Source organism: Astatotilapia calliptera, chromosome 11 (genome assembly GCF_964374335.1).
Source record: "Astatotilapia calliptera chromosome 11, fAstCal68.1, whole genome shotgun sequence".
Taxonomy (NCBI): Eukaryota; Metazoa; Chordata; class Actinopteri; order Cichliformes; family Cichlidae; genus Astatotilapia; species Astatotilapia calliptera.
Genome location: NC_137432.1, coordinates 36132108 through 36144908, shown reverse-complemented (window position 1 = coordinate 36144908; position 12801 = coordinate 36132108). Strand labels below are relative to the sequence as shown.

General features: G+C 41.0%; 1 long non-coding RNA gene across 2 annotated transcripts; it reads right to left on the bottom strand.

The window, feature by feature from the left end:
• Positions 1-786: 786 nt before the first annotated feature.
• LOC145431880 (uncharacterized) lies at positions 787-3916 on the bottom strand. 2 transcript variants are annotated; one of them, XR_013912188.1, is made up of 3 exons: positions 3609-3845; positions 2153-3210; positions 787-1833 (listed from the first exon to the last, which is right to left on the bottom strand). It is a non-coding gene; the product is annotated as an uncharacterized LOC145431880 (long non-coding RNA). The 2 variants fall into 2 exon arrangements; XR_013912187.1 differs by having other exon boundaries at positions 787-3210; positions 3609-3916.
• Between the last annotated feature and the right edge of the window lie 8885 nt (positions 3917-12801).

Sequence of the window (12801 nt, the reverse complement as noted above, 5' to 3'; positions counted from 1 at the left end):
TATCTGGGGCCAGGCCACGGGTGTCAGCAACCTAAACATACAAGCCCAGATCTCCCTCTTCCCAGCCACCTACTATTTGAGGGAAGCATTCCCAGGCCAGCTAAGGCCAGACACACCAAGGCCTGGTAGGATATGCCTGGTACATCTTACCCAGGAGGCCTCCTGGTCAGATATCCAAACGCTGCTTGACACTTGACTGCAACTGCTCGAGTGAGAGCTGGACTCTACCACCTGATGAAGACAGCAGAACCGCATCATCCACAAAAAAAGCAGAGATGAGAGTCTGAGGCTACCAAAGTAAAAGCCGTCTGCACCTAGGCTCTGTCTAGAAGGGCGGGCCCATGTTTCCTTCTGTCACTTACCATCACTAGAGGGCTCCTGAAAGCCCATTTGAATAATCAGAATATGTATTCTCTGAATTGATTGATTTAAACTGTTCTCACATTTTAGATTACATGTTGTGTGCTGTGATGCCACCCACTAGGTGACAGTGCATCGCTTTGGTTTGTAAATTCTGTGAAGACGCCTGATCCTCTCTAATCTTCCTCCAGACGCTAAGACCTCGATTTCTAAATTAAATGCAAAATTTGCTTTAATCTGAAAATCAGAACTCGTAGCAAAAAGCAGCAGTTCAGTTCTTACTCCTTAGCCCAGAACACACACACACACACACACACACACACACACACACACACACACACACACACACACACACACACACACACACACACACACACAGGATTTCTGATTTTTGTGAGCCTTAATCGAAATGAAATACATGAAACGTTTCACTTTACAGGTAGTGAATATTCAAAGATTCAAAGAGTTTATTGTCATGTGTACTAAGAAAAAGCATTTCTCTGTACAATGAAATTCTTTCTCTGCTGGCCACACACAGATGCCGGTTAATACGTACAAATAGATAAAATACAAATAGTATGAACAAATAAACGGAGACAAAAAAATTGAAGTATTAAATAGACTTATGCAGCAGCTCTCTTCTGGACTCTGATGGTAGATGCTCTGCAGAGAGGTCAGCGGGGTCCTGGTGATGTTCTCCGCAGGTGTTATCACTCTCTGCAGGCGTTTTCGGTCCATAGCAGTAGTGCTGCTGTACCGTGCAGTGATGCAGCTGGTCACGGTGCTCTCCACAGTGTAGCTGCAGAACCTGCTGAGGATCTTGGCCAACATACCAAATTTCCTCACCCGCCTCAGAAAATACAGCCGCTGCTGAGCCTTCTTGGCCAACTGTATGGTGTTCAGTGTCCAGGTGAGGTCCTCAGACATGTAGACGCTCAGGTATCTAAAGCAGCTCACCCTCTCCCCTTCAAAGCCCCAGATAAACAGCAGCTGGTGAGGCCTCATGGGCGAATGGTCCTTATCTGAAAGAGATAGGAGGGGAACTTCTCTTCCGGTATGGTAAAACTCGCCAGCAGCAGACCAGGGAGGAGGCTCCTATCGCAGACCTGTCTCCTCCTGACAACATGTCGCCGCACAGTCCCGCCCCACGCCACACCTGAACACGGCCTCCCTCGTCTCACCGTCAGATGCAGGCAGAGGGGCATCCCTGCCCTGTTGTGAATTGCGGCCATCGCCACCCGCTGTTGCTGTTCCTGCCGTTGGGACTGGATCGCCGAACGACTCGCGGCACCCCACAGTCAGGCAGCAGTTCCTTCAACGCACGTGTGGGCTTGCACGCGTTCCTTTTTCTCCTGCTCACCTTTCATGCGTCGCTTCTTTTTCTCTGCGCTCACTATCCCCTTTAACAGGTCAACCTGGCGGCTGATAGGCCACCTTGGGGAACGCCCCCACCTCACAGGTGCCTACAATTGTCTGTTTAGTCCACAGTGGATTAAAGGAATATGGTACAACAACATTAACACACATAATATAAATATGAGGATAAAACCATGCAATATAAATATCAATAAACAAACATGCAATATAAATATCACAATAAAATCAACACTATGTACCAATACACAGATTGATAAAACATAAAAACACAAATTTCCACTGTGTGGCACTAATACACAATCAAACTGTCACAAAAATGAAAAGAAAGAAAGAATTATTCTCTGCTATGATTCCTGCTACAATACTCTTAAACTTATTATTATCATTAAATCACATGTAGATTAAATTAGCATACTCGTGGCTCAAGAGTTGGGAGTTCGCCTTGTAATCGGAAGGTTGCTGGTTCGAGCCCCGGCTTGGACAGTCTCGGTCGTTGTGTCCTTGGGCAAGACGCTTCACCCGTTGCCTACTGGTGGTGGTCAGAGGGCCCGGTGGCGCCAGTGTCCGGCAGCCTCGCCTCTGTCAGTGCGCCCCAGGGTGGCTGTGGCTACAATGTAGCTGCCATCACCAGTGTGTGAATGGGTGGATGAATGACTGGATATGTAAAGCGCTTTGGGGTCCTTAGGGACTAGTAAAGCGCTATACAAATACAGGTCATTTACCATTTACTATCTACTGCACAGATACAACTGTATAAAACAAAGGTAGTAATTTACACAGGCTTTCATCACAGGGTCAAATTTGCTTCAGAAGGTTTCTCAACTGACTAACGTCACATTGCCTAGCAGTCATAATATGAGCTGTGTCTTTTCCAGTCCAAGCCATAACCTGCTGATACAGTTGGAAATTTTATAAACAACCCACAGCTGAATCATGAGTTACTGCTATGAACTATGACTGTTTAATTTGGCGTCATTCACAGAAAGCTTTAAGAAACGCAGGAGTTACGCTGGATCATCTTTACAGCTGGAAGATACATGTGATATGTGTGATATATGACATTAATTTGACACAATTTCTTTAAAAGATGTAGTCTGAGCCTTTTACACTGAAGCTGGGGGAACATTTTTTTGTCTGAGTTCTTATTTGATTTCTCAGACTTTTTAAATGTTAAGTTAGTGTTCAGGTCAGATAAAAATAATTATAGTGGTGCTTTTAACTTTAATGCAAAAGCCTAAAAAAGCAAAGTCAGTGCAGCATTTAATTTATTATTAGACACATTTGGTTTCTCTCAAATTGTAAATGAGTGGCAATGATGTTTAAGCAAATACAGGGTGTAATGATGTGGAATGTGAATGGAATAATTGTAATACTTTAGAATCTTTACCTTACAATATGACAAGGTGTTCTGTGGCTTGTCACCAGTCTGCTTGTTCAGTCATTGATTCGGACAGGACTTCACCGATGGAGCATCTAAAACAGGAAGTTTTCTGGTCCAGTTTAACTTTTACTTTGAAAGCCCGGCCCAGACGAAAGCATGGGCCCTTTTTTCTCTGCTGAACTAACTTAGCCATTTTAATTTTTCTAAACTAACCTCAGATGTGCTGCTGGCACAGTAACGTAAGTATGACAGGTGATTTAATTCACTTCTAAAACATTTAATTCTAAACAATCAAAATTATATGGTCACCCAGTAACTAAAAACACTTAAAAGCGTATCTAAGGCTGTCTTACTCGGCTAAACACACATCACTCAAATACGCAAACATTTTACTCTTTATGTCCAACCTTTTTTAAGCAAGAACTAGAAAGCAATTATGAAAATTGTACACAACTTCAATTACACTGTCTTCTTGCATTGTGGAGCTTACACTTGGCTTATCTTGAAGATCTCATAGTACCAAATCACCCCAAAGGAGCACGTCACTCTGAGGCTGCTGCTACTTCCGTTCCCAGCGTATTTAAAAGTAGAATGGGAGGCAGAGCATTCAGTTTTCAGGCCCCTCTTCTGTGGAACCAGCTTCCAGTTTGGATTCAGGGGACAGACACTATCTCTACTTTCAAGATTAGGCTTCAAACTTTCCTTTTAGGTAAAGCATATAGTTAGGGCTGGACCAGGTGACCCTGAACACACCCTCTGTTACATCTAGGCTGCTGGGGTTTTTCCATGATGCATTGGATGTTTATTCTTTACTCACCTCTTCTCACTCTGTGTTTATACAACACTCTGTATTTAGTCATTAATTACTGTCTCTCATCCATAGTGTCTTTTGTCCTGCCTCCCTCCCTGAGTCTGGTTCAGCTATAGAGGTTTCTTTCGGTTAAAAATGAGGTTTTCTCATTTCACTGTCACAAAGTTCTTGCTTGTCAGGGGTTGCCTGATTGTTGGGATTTCTCTCTTATATTGTAGGGCATTTACCTTATAATAAAAAGCACCTTCAGGCAACTATATTTGAAACTGAATAAAACTGAATTGAATTGGTGTGCTGTGTTAAAGGGCTTTTAAGTGTGTTTGCTTACAGAGTGCATGGACGTGAGCTTGAAAGAAAGAAGCAGAGCAGGGCTCACCTCTGAGTGTTTAACAGTGTAGTTATCATCCCTATCGAGGTTTAGGAACAGAGAAAGAACAAGGTGCAGCTGAGGTTTTGAGGTGGAGTGGGAATTGGTGAAACTAGTGTCAGTTTACACACGCAGGGCGTGAATGTTACTTGAGAGTAAAAGTTCAGATTACAGTACACACATGAATGAAGTCACTGTGCTCTTTTATATTATAGCCAACTGGCAAAACAATTGGAGTGCCTCAGGCTCTTGTGCTGGAGCTGTATGGACTGCAGCAGATTGATGGACAGACTATTTTGCCATCTGCAGTGATGCAAACACTGTATCTGACACTGTTATAGTGAAGGAGAGCAGAGTGTGACAGTAAAGCTGTCAATTTACCAGCTGACCTGTGTTCCTACCCATGTTTATGAATACAAGGTGTAGGTAGTGACTGAAAGAATTAAATCATCGATGCAAGCAGCAGAAATGAGCTTTCTCCTTGATGATCGGGTGTGGAGTCTCAGTCACCTTTTGTTCTGTTTGTTAGCAGAGTTGGCACTCTGTGCTGGCTTGTTTAGTTGTTGTACCTGGTGATGTTGCTAATTTTAACCTTTTCACTTGGTGAGCATCCAGCTATTCAGAAATCTTCTGCAGGCTCCAATTAGAAGACTACTGACTGTCAGCAGGCCTCACCACTGACAGTTTAACTGTGTACTTAATGTACAAAGTAACTTTGGGAAGAGAGTGAGAAAAATGGGCAGCTGAAGTTTGGCTGAACTATAAATGGGGCGGAGCTCCAGCTGACTAACAGTCCAACAGGGAGTATTTGTCATTGGTGGGTGGGCGCGATACACAGAATTTACTTGAGGGAAGAGAAGGAAAAGGGCAAAATAAGTATAGGTAGTTGGAGTATGTGAAGACCAGCGTGATGGAGGAGCCAACAGAGTGCTGTGGACTAAACCTGTTGAAGGAACTGTTCAGATCATTTACCCTGTCCACACGGCCCACATTTCCACAGGTTCACAGTTATGTCATGATGTACTCATGTTAGTTCTTCACAAGACCTCAAGGCTTTTTAAAATTATTATTATTTAACAGTTCTTTCAGGTTACAATCGTTTCATAGAATTTGATATATTCTGCCATGCAGCTAAGTGTTAATGACCTTTCCATGTGCTTCGTGAAGGAAGGTTCAGTCTGTAGACCTGGAGAAGCTTTCTCGGCTTGCTGGGCAAGCCGTGTAGAATTTAACTAAGGACCCAAGATGTGAATATTGCAGTGAAGAGAGAGGGCTTTATTGAGACTGAGTGATAACAAACCGAAGGTCAGGGTGGTGAGAAACAGAACTTGTAATATGTACAGGAAAAACTAAAACCTAAACAACAAACCTGAACGCGAGGGAAAACACGAGTGGAGACAACGAGCAGGGAGAAATCACAGGATGACGGAGAGAAATGACACAGGTGAACCAGCGACGAGTACAAGATGACACACATAAATACACAGGCAGGCACAAGAGGCAACGAGGAACAGTTGGCAACACAGCTGGGACTGATTGGGGAAGACAAGACCACATGAATCAAAACAGAATACACTCACATGAGACACGAACCTTCACAATAAAACAGGAAATGCACAGAGACATGGAAAAGACACTAAACCGAGGGAACAGAGAAACCAAACTAAGAATTAACAAACGTACATCAGGAAATCAAAGATTAATAATACGAAACAGAACACATACGACCGTGTCAGAAGTCCTGCAGTGCCTCTTAAGCCTTATTTATCTGAAACCCATATTTTTCACAAAATACATGTTTCCCATAGACAATATTATTCGAAAACTCTGTCTTTTGTCCCGACTCCCTCCCCTTACCTACTGCTGGTTCTGCTGGAGGTTTCTTCCTGTTATAAGGGAGTCTTTCTCTCCTACTGTAGCCAAGTACGTGCTAGGAGGGATGTCTGATTGTTAAGGGTTTTTTTTCTGTATTCAGCTGCTGAAGTCTCTTTCAAAAAATATAAAATACAAAATCTCAACAGGGCTTGAGTCAGGAATACAGGAGAGGAAGAGAGGACTCAGACAATAAATACAAACCAGGTAATGAGGAGTGAAGAAACAGGTGGGAGCTCAGCTGGGTCTAAATCACAGAAGATAAGACAAGAGAAGCAGAGCTAAATAAAAAGCACGAGAGACAGAAGACAAAATAAAAACAGGAAATAACTAATATTGAGATACAGACAAAAACAGAAAGAATCACAGAGACAGAACAGGAAACGCACAACGGAAACATGAAGGGGAACTAACAAACCGAAAACAATCCTAAGCAAAGGGCCAGGAGCAGATATACGATGCCCTGCACCTTAAATGGCAAATGGACTCGTTCTTATATAGCGCTGTTCTACTCTACTCGAGCAATCAAAGCACTTTCACAGCCGTTCACACGAACACTTTTCTCTATGTTTTTTCTATCCAAGTAGGAATAGCAGAGGAGGAGGTTAAAAGGTTTTTTTTCTGACCTAATGTTGCCCAGTGCTACTTAAAAGGGGGTGTTTGATTATTGGAGTTTTCTCTGTATTACTGCAGGGTCTTTACCTAACAATATAAAGAGTCTTGAGGTGACTGCAGTTGTAATTTGGCACTATATATAAAAAAAATTAAACTGAACTGAATTAAGTGATTTCTATCCAACACTCTAACACACAGGGACTCTATAGCGAGAGCTCAAATGACCAACCTTCTGATCTACAGCCACCCCTTATATAACAATTTGATCACTGTATAGCTATGGAGATAAACCTTTTCTAAAAAAAAAAAAAGAGACTCTTGTTTGGAAAAGAAACCTGAGTAGAGGAGGAGGTTGAGAAAAGAAAAGGTTGTGAAACATATAACAAAAGAAGAAAATAACACACACGCACAAACGCACAGATAGTCAGTTTGATAAAACATGAACACACATGCGATGAGGATCAGCTTACACTCATCAACACGCCCTTTTCTCAAATTACTGTGAAACTACAAAACCTAACAGACACAGCTATTATTCAGCACGTTAGTAAATGCTGAGTTCATCCACTGCGCACAGATTTGCCACAACTACCTGTCAAGTTTCCAGGGACAACAGGTTAACTTTACAGTAAATACTAGAGCTAACCAGCTCGGTGGCTTGACTCCATAACCAAACTTAGGTAGATGCATAAAATCTGTAGGAGAAGGAGGTTTTCTACTGAGTTAACATATCGAAGAAATTATACTTTAAATCCTGTTTCTCAAGGTTTGCTGTAGCCTGTGCCATAACAAAGGCACAGCATTTATCGGGGGGCACAACATTCGGTGAAGGGTGTGTTTTTTTACATTTGGGTGTTAAACTGAGATAAATGTGTGGCATCAAGAGTCTGGAAGACAACAGTGGGGTGACAAGATCAAAGACTAAGAGATAAACAGGCAACTGCCTTCTGTTTACAGGTATTGTAATCAGAAATAGTTAAAGGCAAAAGATTCAGAGTTTCAATATTCTTTATCAGACTGAACACACACTGAAAATGGACACATCTTGATTAGAATGTGAATGAGCACAATATCACAGATGGATAAATATGAGCCAGATCTGACTGAATGTAGTGTAAAGTGCTTTGGGGTCCTTAGAGACTAAGTAAAGCGCTATACATTTACAGGCCATTTACATGAATGATGACTTACTAAAAGAGCTGCATTTGGGCGATTGGACGTATTTATCGACCATTGACAATAAGCTGAGCCTTTCATTGATCATTTTTGCAAGAGCGATATATTTATTCATTTATTTATTTGCCCATTAGTAAGTTTGCTAATATTGTTAATTGAAGCTAAGAGAAGCAGTCTACGGAAAAAATAATAGTGCCGTTTTAACCGCACCCTCTTCCAGCTGCGAGCAAATCTACCCTCTTCAGAGTGCACCCAAATGCAGCAATTTCATTTACTCAAACTCATAACAGAGAGAAAGAAAGGCAGTAGCCTCTGTTCAGAAAACAAAACAAAACAAAAAAACCCCCATTTTATTTAAATTTCTCTTAAAAATTCTCTGACATAATGTTGTCTTTTCTGCGATTTGGCGCATCTCAAATAAATAAATAAATGAATAATCCAAAAAGTAGCTATATTAATACCAAAACAAACAAGAAAATAAAGTAAGATATTCCCTCCACACAAAGCGTAAATGACATGGTCCTGGGTTTTTTTGACTCAGCGTTTTGTCTTTTCTATTATTGTGATGTATTCTGGTTGTGATTTTCTAGCTTTTTGGTTCTGTTCTTTGTCAGTTTAGTGCTTAGTCATTCCTGCCTGTGTGTTCCCTCTGTGTTTCTTAGTCTTTGTCTTTGCATGTGTGAGTTCCTGTTTTATTTTGAAGGTCAGTGTCTCAGGTTATTGTATTCTGTTTTACTTCCCTCAGTCTCGTCAGCTCTGATTTCCTCCAGCTGTGTCTCTCTCCTGCCTCCCATTACCTGACTGCCCTGTGTGTATTTAAGCCCTGTGTTTTCTGGGGTGCGTTGCTGGTTCATCTGTGTGGTTCCCCTGTATCTGTCTTTGTCTCCCTGCAGCGCCGTTTGCGTCTCAAGGTTTCAGGTTTGTTTTATTCTTAGTTTTCCCAGTTTAGGTTTTGTCATTTCTGTTCTTGACACCCTCGCCTTGTGTTGTATGTCATCCTCCTCAATAAAGCTCACTCACATCAGCATTGCCTGCATCTTGGGTCCTTTAATAATTCCCACACGGCTTGCCTCACAAACTGTGACAGTAAATCAGTCTGTGCATGATTGCATTGCAACGCCCATCAAAAAGTCACCTGTGTGAATATATCGCCTGTCGTCATTTATTAAGCTGATGAATGACGGTTGGAAAAGTTTTCCATATCGCCTAACATTAAAGTGTTTGTGGTAACTTGTCAGTTTTTGTTCCTCATGTGGGGTCAGCTTGCTTTGATGATCTGTTGTCCTTCTAAGCAGGCCTCTGAGACCTACACAAGTGCTGTTGAAATGTCTTTCTGAGAACATCCACAAGGTAAGCCTCTCCCTATGTGGGACACATGATCATGTCAGAAGATAAGTCCCTCTCCAGAGAGGATCGCAGTGAGTCAATCCACTCCAAAATCACAAAGAAATTTCATTAGCATATGGTCATGTTGCTGCCAATAGATCATATTTTACAAGAGGCTACACTGTCAGCAGTAATATAGGGGAGGGGAATGATTGCATAAACAATGGGCTAATGACGCAGACAAAGTTTTCGCAGAAGACTGATAACACGAACTGCACCCAGTTTAGAATGACCAAATCCTGATTAAGGAACTGCGTGCGAATCTACAGATAGGACAATGACCCTTTCTCTAGTTTGTTGTTACATAAAAAAACAAGGCTTGTGTGATGTTTGTCGATATGTATACATTTATTTTTAACAATAGTGTAGCAGATGAGCTTTACAAAAGCACAACCAATGGCTTCCTTAATCAAATAACAATCTCTCATGAATGTACAACTCAATTTAAATAAACTTGTGGATCTATCTTTACAGTTTGGGACCATTAAAATGCCAACATCCAGCTTACAATTTTGTTAAATCTCTATTCTTTGCAAGTTTTTCAAATACCCTCCAGTGGAAATGCAGCCTAGGCAGCAGCTTGTATTGAAAAGTGTGTTCACACCAACTCCAGAGTACACCTGGAGCTCCTGTCTTCATACTGGGAGATATTAACCACTGTAAAATTGAAGTAACCCTCCCAGGATCTTTTTGTGTGAAGTGTGGCACTCAAGAAAATAGGATTCTATACAAATGCTATGGACATATTTAAAAAAAAAAAAAAAGCAGAAACAGCACAATCAAAGCCCCTTTTGTCAAATTGAGACCATAATAAGAACAGTAAAGCTCAGACTACGACAGTGATTGTCTGGCCATAGTACAGTAATCCTTAAGGGCGCAGTCCCCTACACCACCATGTCTTTTCATGATGTGAGAACTGATGAGGCCAAAGAAACAATCACAGATTATATTGATGTGATTGCTTTGCTGAAGAAGGACATTATACTGTATCCTAACAATGACCAATACATTATAGAAGGCATTAAGAAGAGCATTAATCATAAAAAGACCAATGACATATAAAGATATCTAAATAATTTAATCACAATGGACTCTAAAGCTGCTAAATCCATAAAAGCCACCAGCAAGATGATGACTAATATGAAGTGCATTGTAAACAGAGTAAAACAAATGAACTGAATGAGTTTGTTTTTTTTCCCTCAGGTTAGATACACAGGGCCTTAAAGTGTTGCAGACGATTACAACCACTAATCAGTGTTTAAGCCTTGATGCTGATTTACTTGAAATTCAGCCATTCAGTGATATTTGCGATAATATCTTCAGGCCCTCTAAACTTCTCTTGGAACGAAGTTTACAGTAGAGCTCATTGTCCTATCTGCAGATTCACACGCAGTTCCTTAGAAAAAAATCGACCGTATTTTAAATTCCAAGAGATCATGTCCTGATTATATGATTATAGACCAGTGGCTATAACTATAACTGCTATGACTCCTGTCATTAAATGTTTTGAATTTTATATAGTCTCTATAAGGAAATCAGACCTAAATTTTATTAGATCCTCCGCAGCTTCCTTATAGGCAGGGGAGGAGCCCAGATAACACATTTGGCAGTATCGCTCACCTGATTCTTAAGCACCTGGAAAGTCCCAAGGCCTATGCCCATATTTTGTTTATTGACTTTAGTTCTGCTTTTAACATGTTGGAGCCTCCTCTGTTTTTACAGAAACTGAGTCTTTTCCTATCTTTGCTCTCCAACTATAAATCCATCAGCACTAGCGTACCTCAGGACTGTTACCTCACCACTCCTGTTTCTCTTATAAAATAGATTGTAGCTGTAACCCCAGTAATCTGATTTTCAAATTTCTCAATGACACTGCCATACTTGGCCCGCTATACGAAAACTCGGATCGCTCGCTGTACTTACTGAGGTAAAGACTTTTGTCTTTTATTGTGATGATCACCATCTAGTCATCGATACAAGACAAACTAAGGAGATGCTGCCTGACCCTGAAGCGGTGACAGCTGACACCCCAGTGATTATTCATAATGAAGAAATCGTTTAGGTTAAATCCTATAGGTGTTTTGGTATTCACCTCCATTACCCCTGTAGCTGGAATGGCCACACTGATAATCTATGTTCTCGCTTACAGCAAAAGCTTTGTTTCACAATTTAAAGGGAGGGGTGCTACTAAGTACTGACCATGTTGTGCAGCCAAACCTTTGCTCAATGCTTTGTTTACTTTCCTATTTTTGAAACGGTAAAAAGTGAAATAGAAAGTGGCTTGCCTTAAATAATTTAGCTCATGTTTTTACCTGTTTGGCTATTCAAAGTAGCAAAGATTGTATCCTGTGTGAAACCTCTGCATGCCACAGTTTAAAATAATCAAAAAATATCATAAATATCAGAAGTAGTGTTGAATGTTTAGTGAAAAAATACACCCTAAAGCAAAATCCCCAGATGTTGACCTCACAGGAGTGAGAAGACCCCCCCATGAAAGATGGTGTTGAAAAAGGAAAATGAACTATCCAGTTTTATTCTTCAGAGAAAAGAGACTTATTGTTGCTGATTAGTGAGTTTTACTGCAAATTGGTCCTGAAAATCTAAACCTGAAAGAATACTGCCAAGTCATGATGCAGTCATCAGTTACTGGCCCTCCCAGTTTCATCCCCAGTATTCTAACAACAGCACTGTGTTATTTATGGTCTGTTTTTCCACTGACTGCAGCAATGAGTCATCTGGAAAATAATTTAACTGCAATGCATTTTCTTGTCAAGGTTTTTATAATTGATACGTGCCAGGTCCTTTCTCTTTTCCTTCCCATCTCCCTTTTCCTATTCTATTTTTGTCAAACACCTTGGTATACCCTTGGTTTTTTTAGTGTGCTTTATAAATAAAGTTTATTATTATTGTATTTTTGCTGCTGTGCACTGCTCCACTGACCTGGGGCTGCTGCTCAGGTCTGGTTATAGACAGCTGTGAAGAATTGAAATCCCACTACTCTGGGTTGAGCCCACAAACGGGACCATCTCCCTTCACTGTCACTACAGAGCAATGGCGCTACAGAGTTGGAGAGGATGTCAAAGGTAAGAAGAGAGGAGTAAGTGTGCCACTGGTCCAGGTGTGGGACCATGATCGGTCAAAACAGCACAGACGGTCCAGTTAAATTTGTGCAATTCCTCAAGGCAATGTAAAGTTGAGTAACACAAGAAGAACATAGAATAAACTGTTCAAAGTTTAAATAAATTTTACTTGAATCATTCACTCTCTTTAATCCTTATTACATCCCTCCAGATATTTGCTTTTCTCTTCCTCGCCGTCTGTTTTACCGGCTGCACTGCAGAAGCTCCGCCACGCTCATCTTTTGCTTCACCTGTTTCTAGTTTCTTTATCTTTGTTCTTTCTTGCCTTTTCAGCTTGACTTTTTCGCTTGTATTTGTCAATCTTTATCAACCTGCA